Genomic DNA, 21,243 nt, shown 5'->3' with positions numbered 1-21,243 from the left:
ATTGTTAGTGGAACCCTCTCTTGATTTATCTCTATCCCATGATAATTTGCTTGAAGTTCCTTGTGATAAAGATGAATTGGTTGATGATGCTTCAGTTTTACATATTTTGGAACCAGTCACTTGTGCTGAAAATAAATGTTATTCATATTGCTACTAAAACTGATGAGTTTAAACTGTTGTCTTTTTTACATACTTTGGGTTACATTGAATTTGATGTTTTATGTAACCTAGATTGTTTGGAGGAGAGCCTTTTTAAATATGCTAATTTGCCTTGGTTTTCTAAACACACATATCATGTTATTGGCAAATATAACAAGGGACAATATATGATACATCGAGTATACATTCATAGTAATACGAATTTTCCTTTTGTTGTACAAGGTTATGATCGTTTAGAGGGCAGCCATAATAATACAAACATTTTCTCATGTTCCTCAAAGAAACAAGTTCACTTCTAAGAAGGGGAGCATTGTTGGTGCCTACCTATGTCTGCTAGACCATCTATTCCTGCATTGTCTTTGGTTAGTTCTAATCTTTTGCAGGATAGTGTTGACATACATCATGTACATTCGGATCATGGAGTTTACATGCTTGCTAAAATTTCTTGGAAACATGGTCACATTCCTTCTCACACTTATTTCAGTTCCCTTTGTCTTCGCAACCCCGTTCTCCTTTATGTTGTGCAGGATTAGTTTCAAGCACAATCGACGCCGAAGATGGCTTTTTGTCAAGGAGGGGAGGATGATGAGGACATAACACCCATGCATATGACCATCTTTGGCACATGGTATAGAGGGGTAGGAGGCCAACAAGGGTGTCCAAGTCAAGAAGGAGGCCCGAGGCTAATTCGGTTCAAGTCCCCGAGGTTTAGGCCCAAAGCAACTCAAGTTCGAGTCTGCCTCGGCCTCCAGGACCAGTCCGCCTTAAACTAGTCACCCAGGACGTATCCGGACTCCATTTTCGACGATCGACATATGGTTGGAAAGCTAATTTGATAAGAAAGCCAATCCAAGTGGTCTCATGTCAAAAGGCCTCCAGAATCAATGGGAATCGTCGAAACAAGTCAGCATCCAGAATCTGCTAGGGTGCTGCGACACCGTCTTTTGGTCCGATGGACCGTGTATCGTATTTGGGCCCATTAGGGTCCATGTCTAGGGTAGGCGACGACCCTAAGACCTTTATAATCATACGCCGCCGCCGTCATTAGATTTTGGGTTTTGCTTTGATTAATCTGTCAAGAACAGTTTTGTCGTTCATCGGTTTGTGAGACCCCAACTTCGTGAGATTAATCATTCATCTGCAATTTGGTTGCTTTCTTTCTTGTTCTTGCTTGTGTTCTTCATTGTGCAGGCAGGGATGAGCCTTCTTGGCGAGGTCAACCGGATTCGTGTCTCGGTTGATAACCAGAGGAGTTGTGGTGCTAAGATTGTAGGGTTCAATCTTTAGATCTGAAGACGGATCGGTGTGTCATTCTTCACCACAACGATAGTTACCTCCACCTGACGGAAGATTGGGACCCCTGTTCCCATTATAGGCAGCTGGTGGTGGTGGCCTGTCCATCCCTCATAATGCCCCATGTTTGGGTAGGGTGTAGGAGTCTAAATCGTCACATGAGGTTGCTGGCAGACCAGTGCTCAGTGGCCTCCCGACCTATCTTACACTTAGTTCTAGCTCTAATCATTTATTTTGTATGATCATCGACTGTTCTTTGCACGGCTATATTAGAACATGCCTGATCTGCTAAGGATCATCTTTTATTCTTTGTTTTCCTTTTATCCTTGAGGTTGGCCCAAGTGTGTTTCCACTATTCTGAATATACCATTTTTACCCCTATCATGAACTTTGGTTTACTATGCAAGTATGTAATCTTGTTTATATACATGCTAGACTCTTATACCTTGCCCTCCTTTGGAAAAATATAAATAACGATACCCTGAATACTTTCGGGTGAAATGCTACAACGATAGATCCGTGCGCTTGTAGATATTAATTCTGTAATCATTAAGAACTATTGTCAATGGTATTTCTTGGCGGCATCGCTAGGAAACTCAAATCTTAGTGGTGTCGCTAAGAAATGCCAACAAGCATTTCTGGCGTCGTTGCCAGGGAGGGCATAGGTTAAAGAATCTAGTAGGACATGATCATGATCACATGCATATAATGGTAGCCATAGTTTATGCATGCTAACTCTGCTTGTTTTCTTCATGTTGTGGACGAAAATAGGATAGTGTATGAGTGGTTTTGACCTGCCAGATAACTACACAGAAAACCCAGAGGAACTCCTAAGGAAGAGCTAGTCTCGTGCCACTTCTTCTTCTGTCACTCCACCAGCAAGTGAACCAGTCACCCCACTCCATTCTCTACTACTGCCATGGCCAAGACACTTCACAACTACCCCACCCCCATTGTTGCCAATGTGCCTGTTGGGCCCGCTATCAACACAGGAGCTGGAAACTTTGAGCTTCACACTGGCCTGATCATGATGGTGCAGGCAAACCAATTCTTTGGTTCGCCTAGTGAGGACGCAAGTGCACACTTGCAACACTTCTAGAGCTATGCGACACTATCATCATCAAAGGAGTCGAACCAGCTAGCATCAGGCTCCTTTTGTTTCCCTTCTCCCTCACGGGGAAGGCGGTACAGTGGTTTTACAAGGAGAAGGAAGCTGTCAAAACATGGGACAAATGTTCCACAACGTTCCTCGTGAAGTTTTTCCCCACAGGCAAAACCAATGCCCTGAGGGGGAAAATTTCAAATTTCCAGCAGACTTCAATGGAATCCATCCCTGAGGCATGGGAGAGGCTACAGGATTACATCCAAGCCTGCCCACACCATGGAATGGAAAACTGGCTAGGGCTCTAAAACTTCTATGAGGGGCTTACGCCCATGTTGAAGGGGCACATAGAAGCCGCTGCTAGAGGCATGTTTCTTTTCCTCATCATCAATGGAGCCATGGCTCTCATTGAAAAGATGATTGTTGGTGCTTCTTAGTGTAAGCAGAAAAGTCCACAAGTATTTAGGGTATCGTATTTTCCCAAAGGAACAGAGGTGAAAGTAATCACTTGGCTAGTATACCAAGGAGAACAAGATGAAGGATAACTTGGGTAGTGAGGTTCTTCTAAGGGCATAAACCTTAAGTGAAGATAACTTTGCTACTATAGACTTCCTTCAGGCAATGGGTTGGACCTGGTCTACCAGTCGATGCCGGTCTATGGCTCTACACTGTATCCGAATGTGGGGGATTACAAAGGACAGATAGGGCTATCATCACTTGCTGCCTACCCCTCAACCATGGGATATGAGGCAAACGAAGGTAACCTATAGCTTAGACACCACGTCTATGCTAACCTCTACTACTCTTGCATTGGCCAAAAACTTCCGTCTTTATTAGGAGTCCTCTACTAGAGCACCCATCACGATGACAGATGATGAACCCGCAGGGAAGTAGTAACAATGATAACTTTTACTTAAGGGATCAAACCAAAAGATGAACACAAATGTCTTACTCCAAGTAGCACGACGTTTGTAGATGTACAAGTATAGAGTGTAGCCAACAAGTCCAGCACTCCTTCCACCTCGATGTACTAGGATCACCGAGTACAAGAAGTAGAGGGCACCGTTACTCTGCTATTCCTCTAACTCTTTCCCTCTCTCACTCCCTAACTAGTCTAGCTAGAAGCTAATAAAATATGTCTAGCCCTTCTTCTTCTCCAAAGTGTATGATGATTTGAATGTGGGGAGGGGATCCTCTTATATAAGCTTAGAGGAGGCTGGTTTGCTTGTATTTTAGGAAAGCACCACACGCAACTGCCTCTCCTAGCATTTAATGCACCGCCAAAGCAAGGTGGGATCGGGCGGAGCTGGGGGTGGTGCGCCCGCACCACGGGTGCGCTCGCACCCTGGCCCAGCCCAGTCACCACTACCTTGCTCTGGTGGGTTGCTGGCGAGGCCTAGATGGTTCCCACGCTGCTGTTCTGGCCCAATTCTGAAGTTTGGTTGGGCTTTGCTTCTATTATGCTTGAATGCGCCTTCTTGATTGCGTATTTCGTTAAATTTTCATACTTGTGCCTACAAAACATGTATATACCAAAACTCATGGAAAATGTGAGTTATAAACCCTAATTCTAAGTTTTGGCATTCATATTTATTTTATTTTGTTTAAATGTTGGCGGTAGAAATGTGAGTTAATAACCGCCAACAAGCTCCCCCACACTTATTCCTTTGCTCGTCCTCGAGTAAAGTTCTAAGGACTAAGCGGGTTGATCTCCTTGATTTCAAAATCTCCATACAGGTTATTCTGAGCTTCAACTGAACCTATGAACTTCCAATTGTCTACCAAAATGTCTTGGGCAATTGAAAAACGGAATAGCTTGGATTCAAATCTTCTTACTCTATCCCTGCTCAGAAAGTTGGGGTTTTGTATGATTTTTAAAACATAAAGATAGCTTTTTGTTCCTTGAATGATTCTCTCAAGTCGCTCAAATTTGTAAGTGGTTCCTTACTAAGGCATATTTTGAAATTTTGCCTTCTCTTTTGATCATCCTACTTCTAAAAAGCTTATATGGAGTTTTTGGGTAGGGATGAACATTGTGAGGCACTATTACCTTCCATTTGTTGTAAAGTCAAATCCTAGACCACGCCGAAGAGAAGCATCATACACTTAGATCAAAATAGTGCAAGTGTGTGGAATTTTTGCTAGAATCATACTCCTCTATTGGATATGATCTCCTTTCCTAACTTTTATTTTGAGACATGGCTAGCTTTTTCATGAGCCTTCATGTTCCCATCATTTTTTTATTCTTTTGGATACTTTTGGGACCTTCATTGTGTCCCTATTTTTTTCTATACTTCGAGACCTTCATGTGTCCCATTCTTTTTCAATCTTTTTTGCATAGCCTTGTTGTCTCTTTCTAGAAATATGCTAGAGAGATCATATTTTAGAGCATGGAGTATATATTTTGGTGGTGATGGAAAACATGTTTTAGTGTATTCCTAGTGTAGGAATAGTTGTTTATATGTGGCGTGTACGTGAGTTTTGATCTTGGGAGCATGAAACATCTCTCAACGGGGTCACAAAATTTGACCAAACTCAACACAAAGTAAGAGGCATATATGGAAGGTTTTGTCATGAATGATCATATATGGCCTTGATAGGTATTTGAATGTCATTCAAGGAACATGCTATTTGAATTTTGTTTTGTAAAATAAATCCCAAGTACTTTGCAAGAAATAAGAAATAATCATGTCATCCTACTATATATCATTCGTCAATCACTTAGATAAAATGGGTTCCCTATAATAAGCGTTTACAAGTTTTTAGGAATTTTAGCAAGGAATAAAAAGTATACAAACTTTTTAATCATAGGAAGACATGGAGATGGAGCATATTATTTTTACTTTATAATTTATTCAATTTTTAAAGCTTCTTTATTTAAGTATGGAATGAGAGAGTGAGAGTTGCACAAACCAAATTTGAATTTGACCGTCTTTTGTGCAACCGAGTTGGGGGTGAGTGTGGTTTCTCCCCCAAACTTGTTTTTGTTCCTGTTTTTATTATGATAACAGAAAGAATAAGAAAACAAGTGCAACAAAATATTTCTAACAATAAAACTTTATTTATAAATTGATAGACGCATTACATGATTGAAATTTAAACATGATAGGAATGAAAGGCTTGAAATATAAAGAAAATGCGCCTAATTTATTCTTGCAGTGGGAGTGACCTAGAAAGGTTGGTTTAGAGTGTGCTCTACTCCCATTGCTTTAGCAACTCTAGCAACCTTTTCTCCAAAGCCATGGCGAAGCTCATTGATCTCATCACCAAGGTCTTGGATTTTTACTAGACTCTCGGCGAGAAGATCATTAGCCTTTTTAACGCTTTCATGTAGACTTCTGTTATTAGCACAAAGGGATGCGAGCGTGGGGCCTTTGGGTAGCTGCTCGCTGTCACTATCGCTAAAGAATCCAGTGGGCTGCCCTCTAATTTGAGGCTTCACCATCCTCTTGAACCTAAGGGGTGCACCCGAGGATTCTGACTATTTTCCCGATGGAGCCGGCTTGCTCACTGACTTTTTAGCCGGCTTGAATATGAGTGCCTTCCCGTACCCTCCTTCAAGTTTGAACACTCCCACCATGGTATAGGAGAGACTAGGCCTAGCAGTATAAAAGGACGAACTAGCCGAGAGACAGTATTGCCCAAAGGCGTTACAACAGAGCGCTTGCTAGGTTTGCTAACGTCGGAAGCCTTTCGCTTGAGGCCAATGGTGCCAGTGGTAGGTCATGTTGGTGACATCTTCTTCTCCTTGGCGCCACCTTGGGGTGCCTTGGAACACACCATGGTCATGAGCCTCGAACCACCGCTCATGTCATAGCTAGGTGGTGCCATGATAGCGAGTGGTGCTTCGGTGATGAGCCTTGCTTCTTCCCTCACAAAGGAGCTCTCAGGCACTAAGTCAATGGACAATGGCACTCCTTCAAGGTCATAGGTGGAGCTAGAGGCCGTGTACAAAGCGAGGGCATGGCTGGCCATTGCAGAGCTTTTAGAACTTGAGTGCTAAGTGGTGGGAGAGGAGAAAGCTTGAGGCTTGGTGTGAGGAGAGGAGAGGCTATGAGGTGGTTCTTATAGGTGCTCGAGCCTCTACCACGAAGGAAACAAACCAAACACTGCAATGGATGTGATACACCGAGGATCAATAGGATGCATGCAAAGATTGGGGGCTAGCAGTGCCAGGGGTGGTGTGGCCACACCATGGGTGCGCCCGCACCCCTAGCTCCTCCCCTTGGTTTGAGATTTCATCTAGGTTCATTTGCGTGCATGGGGATCTTAGTGATGCTGGTGTCGGATTACGATTCAACAGTATCACAACGTGATAGAGCAAAGATGCACTTGATAAAGTTGAATCAAGAGAATATTCATATTTCAAATTTCACATGATTTTGTATTAATGAGTGAATATACATGTGATCAGCAAAAATCAAGCAAGATAGAGCAAGAATCGTGGTTTGTCTAGTTACGGCATAAAGGTCATTTTACCATGATGACTTGCTTAAGAAGATAAAGCAAAATTTTATATGAAAGAATATGTTAGTATAATTAATTTTTAGATTTTCATAAGTTTTGAATAAATTTATCAAAAGCAATTAAGTCTATTCGATCTATTTCTAAGTTAGTGTTATAAGAAGGCTCTAGGAAAACTTTTAAACATTGATCATTAACTTTGAAAATGTTACCGTCATCGTCATGGATGGTGATCGCGCGCGTGTGGCGAAGTGTTGATGATGGTGTACGGTCCTTGCCATTTGCTTCTTAGTTTTCCTTCACCGAAGAGTTTGACTCGAGAGTTGAATAGAAGAACCTTATCTCCCTCCTTGAACTCTTTGTATTGGATTCGGTGATTGTGCCATCTCTTAGTTCTTTCCTTGTAAAGCTTGGCACTCTGGTACCCCTTCTCTCACCATTCTTCAACCTCAGTAATTTGTTTTTGACAATTTCTACCGGCCATCTTCACATCCATGTTCTAGCTCTTTATGGCCTAGTGAGCTCGGTGTTTAAGCTCAACTAGTATATGATAGCTTTTCCCATATACGAGCCAGAATAGCAACATGCCAATGGGAGTTTTATAAGCTATCATGTATGCCCAAAGTGCATCAGGTAGCTTATTTTTTCATCCTTTTCCCATTACATTGACTGTTTTCTATAGGATATTTTTGATTTGTTTATTTGAAGTTTCTGCCTGACCGCTTGTTTGAGGATGGTATGGGGCAGCATGTTGTGCTTTGCCCCCAAGCTCTTTCAGGAAGGCTCTGAAGGTTTTATCGATGAAGTGGGATCCTCCATCGCTTATCACCATTCGTGGTGTTCCAAAGTGAGGGGAGATCACTTCATGAAACATGTTCTTTACATGCCTATCATCAGCAGCTCTATAGGGTAAAACTTCCACCCATTTTGACACGTAGTCAATGGCGATGAGCATGTACTCACTGTCATGGGACTTTTGAAATGGCTCCATGAAGTCAATGCCCCAAACATCGAAGATCTCCACTTGTAGGTTGTAGTGGAGGGGCATTGCATTGTAAGCTGTAATGCCACCTTGCAGGTGGCATTTTTGGCACCTTCAGATGAATTCCTTGGTGTCTTCGTACATCATCAGCCAGAATAACCCACACTGCCAGATTTTGGCTTGTGTGCGGAATACTTCGTAGTGACCTCTATACAGTGCTACATGGCATTTCTCGATGATTTGTAATCCTTCTGCCATTAGCACACATCTCCTCAACAGGTTGTCAGACATACCCTATATAGGTATGGGTCATCCCAAAGGTGACGTCACTCTTCGCTTGCAGCTTTCTTTTGTTTTCACCCGGTGGTACGTATCCTAAAACCATGAAGTTCACAATGTTTGCATACCACAGGTTTGTGTCAGTCACCTTGAGTAGCATGTCATCGCATAGGAAGTCATTTATTGGGAGTTCCTGCATGTTAGTGACTTGCAAACATGATAGATGATCGGCGATAGTGTTCTCTACTCCCTTTTTATCTTTTATCTCAAGGTCAAATTCTTGGAGTAAAAGAACCCATCTTATTAATCTAGGTTTAGCGTCTTTCTTAGTGAGCAGATATTTAAGTGCAGCATGATCGGTATAAATGATAACTTTTGCACCCACTAAGTAAGATCTAAACTTGTCGATAGGAAAAATGACTGCTAAGAGCTCTTTTTCTGTGGTAGCATTGTTAAGTTGTGCTCCTATCAGTGTTTTGCTAGCGTATGCGATTGCGTGATGCTTCTTATATTTTGTTTGGCCAAGGACCGCACCAATAGCATAGTCACTAGCGTCACACATTATCTCGAATGGCAACGACCAATTAGGTGGTTGGATGATTGGTGCTGAGATGAGTGCTTTCATGAGAGTGTGGAAATCAGTTAAGCACTTATCTATGAACTCCAAAGGTGCATCCTTAGCTAGCAGGTTCATGAGGGGTCTAGCGATTTATGAAAAATCTTTGATAAACCACCTATAGAACCCTGCATGTCCTAGGAAATTATGGATCCCTTTGATGTTCATGGGGGTAGTAGCTGCTCAATGACTTCAATCTTGGCCTTGTCTACCTCAATCCCCCTCTCGGACATAAGGTGCCCAAGAATAATTATTTCATAGACCATGAAGCCATACTTTTCCCAATTAAGTACCAGGTCCTTCTCTTGGCATCTCTGCAAAACTTTGTCTAGATTCTCTAGATAGTGATCAAAGGTTTTTCCATAGACCGAAAAATCGTCCATGAAAACCTCCATGCAATGTTTTCCTAAACGGTAAACGGTCTTTACATGGTCACCCTTCGTTTAGCGTTTAGGCTGTTTACATGGTGTTTAAACGAAGTTAAACAGTCTAAACAGTTTTGTACTTTAAAAAAATGCATATAATGATATATGTGTATGTAAAAAATCAAGTATTCTAGCATTTATACATATTTATCTGAGTAAAAATCAATTATTTTGGTATGTATATATATTTATGCATGTGAAAAGAACCAAATATAGATATTTATGCATGTAACATATCAAGTGTACCCATTTATAAATATAATAAACTTAATTATACAAATTTATCCATACAAAATTGAACTAGAATTACCTCGTGTTCACCTAAATAACCGTTTAAACAGTTGTTTAGCCTGTTTAATGCTATTTATCTCCGTTTCATTTAGGCCATTTAGACCGTTTTTTCCTGTTTTCTGACCATTTAAATGGTCAACCATTTAATTTCCGTTTACCCCCTAAACCAAACAGTTTACCACCGTTTATCATTTACTGGCCGTTTAGGCGAACACTGCCTCCATGTTTTCTTCTATCATGTCTGACAAAATAGACATCATGCACCGTTGAAATGACGTGGGTCCATTACACAACCCGAACAACATTCTGTGATAAGCATAGGTTCCATATGAGCAGGTAAACATTGTCTTGCTCTGGTCATCGGGTGGATGGGAATCTGATGATATCCCGAATACCCATCGAAAAAATAGAAGAAAGAATGCTTTGCCAACTACTCTAACATTTCATCAATGAAAGGTAGTGGGAAGTTGTCTTTCTTTGTTGCCACGTTGAGTTCCTGAAAATCAATGCACATTCTCCACCCCGTGATGGTACGTTGTGGGATTAACTTGTTTTTATTGTTTTCAACGACCATCATGCCTCCTTTCTTTGGAACCACTTGGACAGGACTAACCCAGTCGCTATGTGGTATGGGATAAATAATCCTAGCATGAAGAAGTTTGAGGACTTCCTTCTTCATGACTTCCTGCATTGCATTATTGAGCCTATGCTGAGGCTCTCAAGATGGCGTACTTGACGGATCTATCGAAATGTGATGGGTACAGAGAGTTGGGCTAATCCCTTTGAGATCTTGCAAAGAATACCCGAAGACCAACCTATGTTTCTCTAAAATGGTGATGAGTTTGGATGTCTCCTCATCAGAAAGCTTATCGCTAATTATTACAGGAGTTTCTTTGTCGCCATTTAGAAAAGCATAGCGTAGACCGGTGGGTAGGGGTTTTTGCTCAGCCGGAAGTTGTGCCGGTACTTCCTCTGTGGGAAGATCGATGGTTTCTCCTAAGTCGACCTCTTCTTCAATGAAGAGTTTTGCATCTTTTTCTATGGACGAATCAGGAGAATCAAAGGGTAAAACCGACATGACCTCCTTGGGTAGGTTAGGATAGGGGAGAGATTCTACTAGTGAGTTTTTAGCTTGAGTGATAGGAATGGTAAAAGTGTCTCTCCCCAACTTTATGTCCAATGCCCTTGATGGAGGCTCCACGATAACTTTTTCTAAGGGATGCCCTATCAAGATGTCAAAATCCTAGATTTCGAAGACATGGAAATCAAGGGATACTTCAATATCTCTATGATGTAAAATTGTATCATGGAGAATCCCAAGCCCTTTTAGGCTAGTTCTTGGACTAGACCTAAGGGACTTAACTGTTGGAGCCAGAGATTTTTCACCTAGATAAGCAGATGCAAAGACTGTAGACATTAGGTTTGCTCCAACAGATGGGTTATAGAGCACATCCACCCAAGTTCCTCGAATTTTGCAATGAATGGTTGAAGAGGGGGTGAGTATCTGAATTTCTTCAGAAGAATGTTGTCCCTCGTCTGCCCATTCACTGCTCATGATAGCGGTCAACTCCTTGATGGACTCTCTAAGGGATTCTTTATCCATTGGTTCAAGAGGAGTGACAAGAACTGGTGGTCTCTTTTGACATGAGTATTTCGAGGTATTTCCAAAATCTTCAAAAAATTCATTATCAAAATATGGAAGTTCTAAAGGTTGGAAACCTTTCTTTGGATCTTCTGGTTCGGGCGAGGGTCTCTCTAAGGATGTTATGGGTTCAGCCTGAGCTAAAGAGACTTCCTCATGGCTCAGCTCAGGCTCTACACGGAGGGGTTCTAGCAGGGGGAGTGTTCTCTAGAATGCGGTCTAGGAGAGCTTCTCCTTCTTCTGTGGTTTTATGAGTAAATGAACCTCCGGCAGCTATGTTGAGCTATAGGGCAGATTCCTTGCTAAGACATAACCAAAAATGTTGTAAAAGCGCAAGGTTGGGTGTAGACAAGTCTAGGCCAGATCTTGTTAAAATTGAGAATCTGTCCCAAGCTACACCTATGGTCTCCTTCTCTTTTTGTTGGAAGTTGAGTATCTTTTGTCGTAGGGTAGCGATTCGATATATAGGGAAGAACACAAGATAGAATATGTTCCTTACTTCTTCCTAATCACCAGCTACCTTCCCTACGTTGTGGGCTTACCATTGTTTTGCCATCTCATCAAGTGAGAAAGGACACAACTTCTACCGAAGTGTTTCTTATGACATGCCCGAAATGGCCAGGCAAGCACAGAGCTGCTCAAACTCCCTTAAGTGATGGTAGGGGTTTTCGTAATCTAACCCCAAGAAGGCTTTTTCCTAGACCATGGCTATAAAGCCAGGGCGGAGTTCATAACTTGAAGCTATGATTGGCTTTGAGGATTGTGGTAGTTCTACAAACTTGTCCTTGGGAGCAGAAACGTTATAAATGTTAGGTTGCTCCATTAAAAATAGTAAAAAGTAAAGAAAGGTAAAAATAAAGGATACATAGGCAAACTAGGTTTGGGGTTTAAAATGACAACCATTCCTTGGCAATGGCTCCAGAAATGCTTGTTGGTGCTTCTTAGCGTAAACAGAAAAGTTCGCAAGCGCACAGAAGTACCATTGTAGCACTTCACTCGGAAGTATTCAGGGTATCGTGTTTTCCCAAAGGAATAGAGGTGAAAGTAGTCTCTTGGCTAGTTTACCAAGGAGAACAAGATGAAGGATAACTCGGGTAGTGAGGTTCTTCTATGGGTAGAAACCTTAAGTGAAGATAACTTTGCTACTACAAACTTGCTTCGAGCACCAGGTTGTAACTAGTCTGCCAGTCGATGCTGGTCTATGGCTCTACGTCATATCCGAATGTGGTGGATTATAAAGGACGGATAGGGCTATCACCACCTATCGCCTACCCCTCAACCGTGGGATACGAGGCAAACGAAGGACAAAAAACGAAACCACAAGTAGTAACAATGATAACTTATACTTAAGGGATCAAACCAAAAGATGAACACAAATGTCTTACTCCAAGTAGCACGACATTTGTAGAGGTACAAGTGTAGAGTGTAGCCGACAAGTCCGGCACTCCTTCCACCCTGATGTACTAGGCTCGCTGAGTACAAGAAGTACAGGGCACTATTAATCTGCTATTCCTCTAACTCTTTCCCTCTCTCACTCCCTAACAAGTCTAGCTAGAAGCTAATGATATATGTGTAGCCCTTCTTCTTCTTCTCCAAAGTGTATGATGATTTGAATGTGGAGAGGGGGTTTGCTTGTATTTTAGGAAAGCACCACATGCAACCACCTCCCCTAGCATTGAATGCACCACGAGAGCAAGGTGGGACTGAGTAGAGCTAGGGGTGGTGTACCCGCACCATGGGAGCGGGCACAACCTAGGCTATCCTAGTCCCCACCACCTTGCTCTAGTGGGTTGCTAGCTGGGCCTAGATGGCTCCCACGCTGGTGTTCTAGCCCAATTTTGAAGTTTGGTTGGGCTTTGCTTCTGTTCTGCTTGAATGTGCCTTCTTGATTGCGTATTTTGGTAAATTTTCATACTTGTGCCTGCAAAACATGTATATACCAAAACTCATGGAAAATGTGAGTTATAAACCCGAATTCTAAATTTTGGCATTCATATTTATTTTATTTTGTTTAAATGTTGGCGATAGAAATGTGAGTTAAGGACTGCCAACAATGGTGGCAAATCAAAGCTAGGGGAAGAACAAAAACAACAAAAAGGCATGCATACCATGAAGGAGGCAGATATGCTTGCCGCAAAAATGGACTTACTGCTAAAAAGACTGAGCGAAAGGGCCCATGAGAAGGAAGCCATGAAGGCCACCGTTCAAGTCATGGACTCGCAAATGACTTACGAAGTCTGTGGAGAAGTTGGCCACTCAGGGAATGATTGCCCCAAGACCCATGAGGAAGCTACATATCTTAACAATGGGTTTCGCCAACAAAGTAATAATGGGTGGAACAACCAGCCCCACCCACAAGGATGTAATTCTAACTACAATTCAAATTTCAATTCAAACCAAACCTCCTTGAAAGACCTGGTGTTAGGCCAGGCTAAAATTAATGAAAATATCAATAAAAAGTCTTGCTGACGGAATATAAATGTCGAGCCCTTGCCGAAGGTAAATCAGTGGTTATCTTTTAAAAATTAAAAAATTCAAAATTTCAAACTTTCAAAATTCAAAATTTAAAATTTTACTTCAAAATAATTTTTTAGAAAAATAAAATAAAATATTTTTTTGATAGTATAGATTTTTGTCTTATCATTTCTTATTTTTAAAATATTTATGAAAATTCAAAATATAATAAAAGTTTTGTTTCAAAATCAATTTTGTGAGCAAAATTTCGAGACTGACAGAAGCACCAATGACTACATCTTCAAAATGGTCGTTGGGAGCAACTTGCCAAAGGGGGGATTGAGCAGGCCCACCTCTGGTGTGGGCGCACCCTGCCCAGCACCACTGCAGCTACTGCTGCTCCAACGGCTCCTAGCCATTGCCTCCTACCCCTCTCAGTATCGAGAACTCGGGTTGACACCCTCAAACACTCCATTTTTCACTCCCTCTCACTCTCTTTGCTTCACCACTTGCAAAATATTTTTCCACAAAGCTTGAGAGCAAGGAAACTTTGCAGAAAATTCCTAAGCTCAAGACCACCAAGTCAAGCTCATGGGTTGTATGATTTAATTTCGCTAATGTAACCCCGTTTTAGAGCTTGTTGTGTTGCTTTTGCCATGGGCAAGTTTGGTAGGAAGGTCACCGGTACTTTCAAGAAGGCCATGGGAGCAAGCTCAAGTTTCTCCCATGGAAGCACAAGCATGAGCTACAACAAGCCCGAAGACAGCCCAATGCATGAAGATGAAGAAACCGAGCTGATGAAAGAGCAAGAGCAACCGATGGAGAAAGGCAACGATGATCCACACCTGGATTTGGAGGGAGACCGGGAGATGCAAGAATACAACCTCATCACGAATCACGAGTTCATCCACATGCCAACGTATGACCCCAACCTTCTCCAAAAGATAGGTATGGACACTAAATTCACCACCATCTGGAAAGCCATTGGATGGGAGAACGGATGGGAGAATGTTGCTCTCATCGACGAGCTAGGTTCTCACCTCCTAACAATTTAGTTTTTATGCTCTTTGCAAGAAGTTGAGGGTGGGATTATTTTCTGTTTTTTGAGAAAGAATATTATCTTACATGGAGGAATCTCAGTTCTCACTTAGGCTTTAGTACAAAATGCTCATTTGACTTAGATCATGCTCTCAAAGGTTTTAATCGCCATGAATTTTGAAGAGTAATTTCGGGTCAAAATGTAGTTGGCAAGTTTCAACCTTGAAATATGAATATTCATCATCCTACTTTGAGGTTCATGCATCGATGGATTGCCATGACTTTGTTTTCTAGACAAGATATTTGATTTGTTTACCATGCGGAAATGCAAATTCTCTATGCTATGCTTAAAAAGACTAAAATGGCTCTTGTGAAAGAAATTTTTAAACATTGGTTAGAAACATTCAAGGCTTCTACATCTATCTCTTGCATGTCCCTTGTGACTTGTATTGCCACTAGTATTGGTGCATTGGATGGACAAGATGTCACATACATCTCTACTCCACGCATCGATATTGATGAGCACTACTTGATGCAAGGGCATCATTTGAAATATAATGATGTAGGAAACGTTGTGTTTTTCTTCTCGAGGTATATAAACGAGATTCTATTACCTAACCCAGAATTCTCTTTGTATAAGTCCTTGGAGCTAACCTTCACTCTTGTCGAGCAAGAGAAACCAATGCTCTGCGTGGAAGAATTTCAAGCTTTCAGCAGCAACATGATAAATTTGTCCTGGAGGCATGGGAACGCTTTCAAGACTACATATCAGAATGTCCTCGTCATGGGATGGAGAATTGACTACTCATGCAGACTTTCTACCATGAGTTGACAAGCAGTACTCGTGAGAATGTGGATGCTACTACTGGAGGTGCCTTTTATCACATACAATCACACAAGCAACAGCTCTCATAGAGAAGATGGCCTCCAACCAAGGATAGAATGAAGAACATCTTTAACCCCGCAAGAGAGGTGGAGGTATGCATCAACTCAAGGAGGTACATATGCTGTCTGCCAAGATAGATCTACTGATGAAGAGGCTTGAAGACTGAGCCAATGTAAAGCAAGAAGTCATGCACATTTATGACTCGCGCATGACATGTGAAGAATGTGGAAACACTGGGCATTCAAGGAACAACTGTCCCAAAACCCAAGAGGATGTGAATTGCATCAATAACAACAACTATCATCCTCAACAGAATCAAGGGTGGAATCAGCAACAGAGTCCAAACTACCAAGGTAACTATCAAGGTAATAATTTCAATAATTTCAATAACCAACCATCTTTGAAAGATTTAGTATTTGGTCAAGCTAAAATTATGGAGGGTTTATCTAGAAAGCTAGCTTCCAATGATAAAATCTTAGAAAATATAAATAATAGAATGGATAGCTTCTCCTTAGCTATTAAAAATACCATATCTCTAATAAAATGAAAGAATCACAAATAGCTCAATTGGCAGCCGTTGTTCCTTCTACTGACAAAGGTAAGATTCTGGGGCAACCAGAAGACCCCAAAACTATAAATCTGGTCGATATTCGCAATGCAGGATTCTATAGAGAACCATCGATTGGAGGATGGTGAGATGACTCATCGCCCATCAAGAAAGGTGATCTAGGAAGACCTGTCACCCCCATAGCTATTGGACCTCATGTGTTTAAGAAGTTGTTCGCGATTTTGGAGCAAGTTTTAATATTATGCCAAAGGTAATTTATGAGAAAATTCATGGAGATCCTTTGTTATATACAACCATGCGTTTGCAGCTTGCAGATCAATCACTCTACTACCCCAAGAGAATTCTTGAAGATATCTATGTATGAGTTAGATGCTCATACGTACCCATAGCTTCGTGGTTTTGGACATAGGTGGAGATATTAGGGCGCCCATTATCTTGGATCGACCTTTCCTAAGCACCGCAAAAGTCATCATCAACGTGGACAGTGCCAAAATCTGCTTCACTATTAATGATAGAAAGGAGAAATTTACTTTCAAGAATCATATATTGCATTCTCCTAGTCATCCACAAATTCAAGCTCTGCCTGAGGATACAATAGTAAGCAAGAAGAAAAACAACCGAAGAAGGAAGAATTGGGCCAGGCAGCCAAGAGAAGAATTAGTCAAGATGATCAACACACTTTGATTGGAGTACGACCACCTCCTCGCTTCAAGATTCCTTACCAAGAAGGAAGATCCTGGCGTATCGATGATCGAGTGTACAATTGGACAAAAAAACTTCCACAACGCCTTCTGTGATCTTGGATCGGGTGTCAACACAATGTCTAAGGTAACTTATGATTATTTGTTTGGTGAACCTTTGTTTCGTATATATATGCAATTACAGATGGCGGACCAAACAATTCGATTTCTAGAGCGAATAGCAAAAGATATCATGGTTAAAATACAAGATTATTATGTCCCTATCGACTTCATGATTCTTAACATGGGAGAAGAAGAAGATGTACCTATCATCCTTTGAAGACCGTTCCTCAATACTACCAACACGATCATCTATGTCGGATCAGGACAAATTCACTTCCAATTCCTAGGACAAAGGGTACGATGATATTTCAATAGTTATACAACTTATGAACAGCTAATGAAGATCTATCCCAAGAGAAGACATCAATCATCCCAACGCTGAAGGAATCAACTCCCAAATAATGACGATGAAGGAGAAGTTGACAATGACGAACCTGCTACACCGAAGTCAAATTCATAACCGAAAAAGGTCTAGAAAGAAAAGGTGGCATCATCATTAGAGTCACCATCACAGGAGGTGCACCCATTGTCGGTGTTTTGAATAAACACCAACTAGTAAATTTATATTTGTTGCGCGTTAGGCCTGGATGGTGTACTAAATGACACAAGGTTTATACTAGTTTGGACAGAATGTCCCTATGTCCAGTCTATTACTGCTTGTGTTATTAGCACCGAGAAAGGTTTGTAGTAGGGGGTACAAATGGTCAAGAGAGGGATAGGTCCCAAGTCTCTGATGGAAGGGTCGAAAGGATGCCAAGAGCTTGGTTGCTGTTTGGCTATTTATGTGATGTGTTATGTGTGAAATCAATCTGTCCCCTTAGTGGGGGCGCCTTGCACCCCCTTTTATAGACCAAGGGGGAGCAGGGATTACAGATGGAAGAAAGAGAAAAAAAACAGAGGTAGAGAGAGTCCTTCGAAGGTGTCGGGTCTTCCTTTTCCCTTGAGCCTGTCCTGCTACCATGACAGACCATGCCAGGGATAACACGTTCACTGATCCTGATAGGGCCATGCCCTGTCTTTGATTGGCTAGTGGTCGCATCCCATCCTACTTCGGTAGATGATGTGACATGTCAGGGTATCGAGCCATGAACCTATGGGGAGCAGATGGGGAAGTGACCATACGTTTGTTACTTTTGATGATGTGAGTTCCCTCCTAGACTATAGTGGTTGTCATATGCTAGTGTTAGGATCCATGCCTGAGGGCTGATGGTGGCACCCACAACACTATAAGACAAAGGTTGGTGCCTACAACACTATCCGAGCTTTGTCATGCTTGGAAGGGCTAAAAGCGTCCATCCCGTCGTATCCTAACGGTACCTTCCTGCAGGCGGGCAGGGCATGGTCCTCGGTACTATGGTTGACTCAAATGTCCTATCTCACCCTGTGCTCTTCATTATGAAGGAGTAGGGTGCAGTTGTCGGGCGAGGTGGAGCCAGCACTGGAACATCGGGCGAGGCGGAGCTTGCCCTAGGATGTCGGGTAAGGCAGAGCTAGCCCTCAGCCATCGGGTGAGGCGGGGCCAGCCCTCAAACGTCGGGCAAGGCAGAGCCAGTCCTTAGACATTGGGTGAGGCAAAGTCCAGCCCTCAGCCATTGGGCGAGGCGGAGCCAGCCCTCAACCGTTGGGTGAGGTGGAGCCAGCCCTCAGACGTCGGGCGAGGCCAAGTCCAGCCCTTGGGGGTCAAGTGAGGTGGAGCCAAACCTCGGCGATTGGGCGAGGCGGAGCCAGCCCTTAGACATCGGGCGAGGCGGACTCTAGCCCTCGGGGGTCGGGCGAGGCAGAGCCAACCCTATAGGGCTAGGCGAGGCATAGCCAACCTTTGGCTGTATGGGCAAGAAGTGTAGTTGCATTCTTGCCTATTTGGAAGCATCAGCGTTTCTTGGTTATTAGCTCCACCTCATTGGGTACCCTAGTATTAGGTCCCCGATAGTAGCCCCTGAGCCCCTAGGTGATTCGGATAGAATCACCCAGGGGTGATTTCACTTCCTAGAGGGTGCATGCGAGCGCACCCAATGGGTGTAGCCCTCGAGCCCCTGGGTGATTCAGATAGAATCACCTAGGGGGTATTTTGATTCGCTAGAGGGTGCGCGCGAGCACACCTAACGGGTGTAGCCCCCGAGCCCCTGGGTGATTCGGATAGAATCGCTCGGGGGGTATTTTGGACCCTTCGTGGGTATGGTTGTGAGATTTGGTGTTTTTGACAACTGGATAGTTTAAAGGGAACCCCGGTATCCTATTTGTGGGGATTCATCTAGGATCAGCCCGGTTGAGACTCGATTGTGGATCGAGACTCCTTTGAGGCTCGTGCGCCTAAGTTTTGGACACTCGTGGGCCCATCCCTCATTGGGATAGCTGTCAAAACTATTGGGCCAAACCTCAAACTCCTAGGCCTAGGTGGGCCAAAGAAATGCTTCTTAACCCATATTCCCTCTATGGGAAAAGAGTCCTAGTCTACCTAGGATGGCGAAACATCTAGTGCGACTTTGGTGGGAAGGATAGGCATTGCGGGCGCAAATCCTGTGACATGACATGGTGATGTATCATGGCAGGCACAAAGATCTTGGAGGACGGTTGGCCTTCTCACATCTGTCGCCCCTATAAAACCATGGGGTTCGCCCCTAGGGTTCCATACTTTGCCTCCTCGCCCTTGCATCTACAACCTCCGCCACCAATTGCCTGAGTCCTCCCGCACCCGCATCGTAGCCGCCATCAAGCTCGCGTCCACCCCCTCCCAATCATTCAATGGAGCCATGGTGTAGATCCAACATCACCCCTCAGCGCCAGGAGGGCCTCGTTCATCATAGCCTCCTTTGCCCGCTGACCACCGCCGAGGAGTGACGGCTGCCCGATAATGAGGACGTGCCATCGCCGCCCGAAGGCTACATGGTATCCTTCGCTCGCTTTCATGAGCAGGGATTCACCATCCCTTCCCACAAGTTCCTTCGGGGGTTGTTGCATTACTATAAGGTGGAGTTGCAGCACCTCACTCCCAATGGGGTCCAGCACATTGCGGCGTTTGTCGCCCTGTGTGAGGGGTTCTTAGGGATTAGTCCCCACTTTGACCTATGGCGGTATTTCTTTGCCGTTAACCTCTTGAAGAAGAGGGAGAAGAGGCAAGAGCTGAGCATGCCAGTGGGATGTGTCGGCATTCATCTACATAACAGCTGGGTAAACGAATACCCATTGATGCGTCTGTCGACCTCCAACAAGGGGTGGCATTCGCATTGGTTTTACATCAAGGACGATGCAGCCGCCCCCTTGCCAGCGTTCTCCAGGTGCAATATCAAAGAGGTCCTAGAGCCATGGAAGTGGGGTGTACCGGATAAAGACAAGAAGAAAATCTAGGACCATCTCATCGGTATCCGAATTCTAAAGGAGAGGCACATGAAGGGGTCGAGGATCATCGGCGCCTACCATACACGGAGGGTGGCACCACTGATGAGTCACACGCTTCCCCTATACCTAATGGCACCTAGAGCATCACTCGTTGGGATAGTGCTTGCCGATGAAGCACTCCCCCCTCTGAAGTGGCGCAGTGCATCAAGGAGGCGATGGAGCCTTTGAAGGACGACGCTGGTGTCGTCCTTGATTTCGTGTATCTGGTGTCGGGGCACCCTCCAATGCGGCCAAAGCTGGGGTACATTGACTTCGTAAGTTCTCTTTCCCTGTGTCTCCTTTTTCTTTAATTTGAACTTCTGACCCCTTGATGCTAACATTGGGATAGCGGGACCAGCCGAAGAGGCTTCTCTTTATAGATAGCCTGGCTCCACTACCAAAGGACCCGCTCATGGTGATGGTGAATCATACCATGGCTGAGTGGGAGAGGAAGACGAAGGACTTTAAGAGGAAGAAGCAGCTACAGAAGTAGCAGGCATAGGAGCGAGGTGAAGAAACAGATAGTGATGATGACAATGATGATGATGAGGAAGATGACGAGGTAGTGGCAGACATCAAGTGGGGTGACCTAGGAGGCGAGGACGCGCTGACTGGTGCCCACTTGTCAATGCAGGGACCCTTCCCATTCCATGCAAGGGAAGGTGAGGCCGTGAGGCCAGAGGAGGAGGTGGGCTGGACCGTCGGCCCATGCTTAGCACCATTAGGGGTGGGTGGATCTACCATAGTGCCCGAGGTGCTGGTGGGAGCGGGCGGACCCATTGTCGCGCCCCAAGAGCCAGAGGGGGAGGGTAGATCCACCACTGTGCCCGCGGTGCCGAGAGAGGGGGTGGCTCCATCACTGCACC

At 43.6% G+C, this 21,243-nt stretch overlaps 2 non-coding genes across 2 annotated transcripts; both read right to left on the bottom strand.

The window, feature by feature from the left end:
* Positions 1-2,733: 2,733 nt before the first annotated feature.
* Positions 2,734-2,840, bottom strand: LOC136529998 (small nucleolar RNA R71). The gene has a single exon (XR_010777509.1). It is a non-coding gene; the product is annotated as a small nucleolar RNA R71 (small nucleolar RNA).
* A 12,587-nt stretch (positions 2,841-15,427) lies between these two features.
* On the bottom strand, positions 15,428-15,536 carry LOC136530046 (small nucleolar RNA R71). The gene has a single exon (XR_010777554.1). It is a non-coding gene; the product is annotated as a small nucleolar RNA R71 (small nucleolar RNA).
* Between the last annotated feature and the right edge of the window lie 5,707 nt (positions 15,537-21,243).

The sequence above is a fragment of the Miscanthus floridulus genome, chromosome 19, assembly GCF_019320115.1.
Source record: "Miscanthus floridulus cultivar M001 chromosome 19, ASM1932011v1, whole genome shotgun sequence".
Lineage (NCBI taxonomy): Eukaryota > Viridiplantae > Streptophyta > Magnoliopsida > Poales > Poaceae > Miscanthus > Miscanthus floridulus.
The sequence above is the reverse complement of the archived record's forward strand: the minus strand, read 5'-3'. Positions and strand labels throughout refer to the sequence as shown.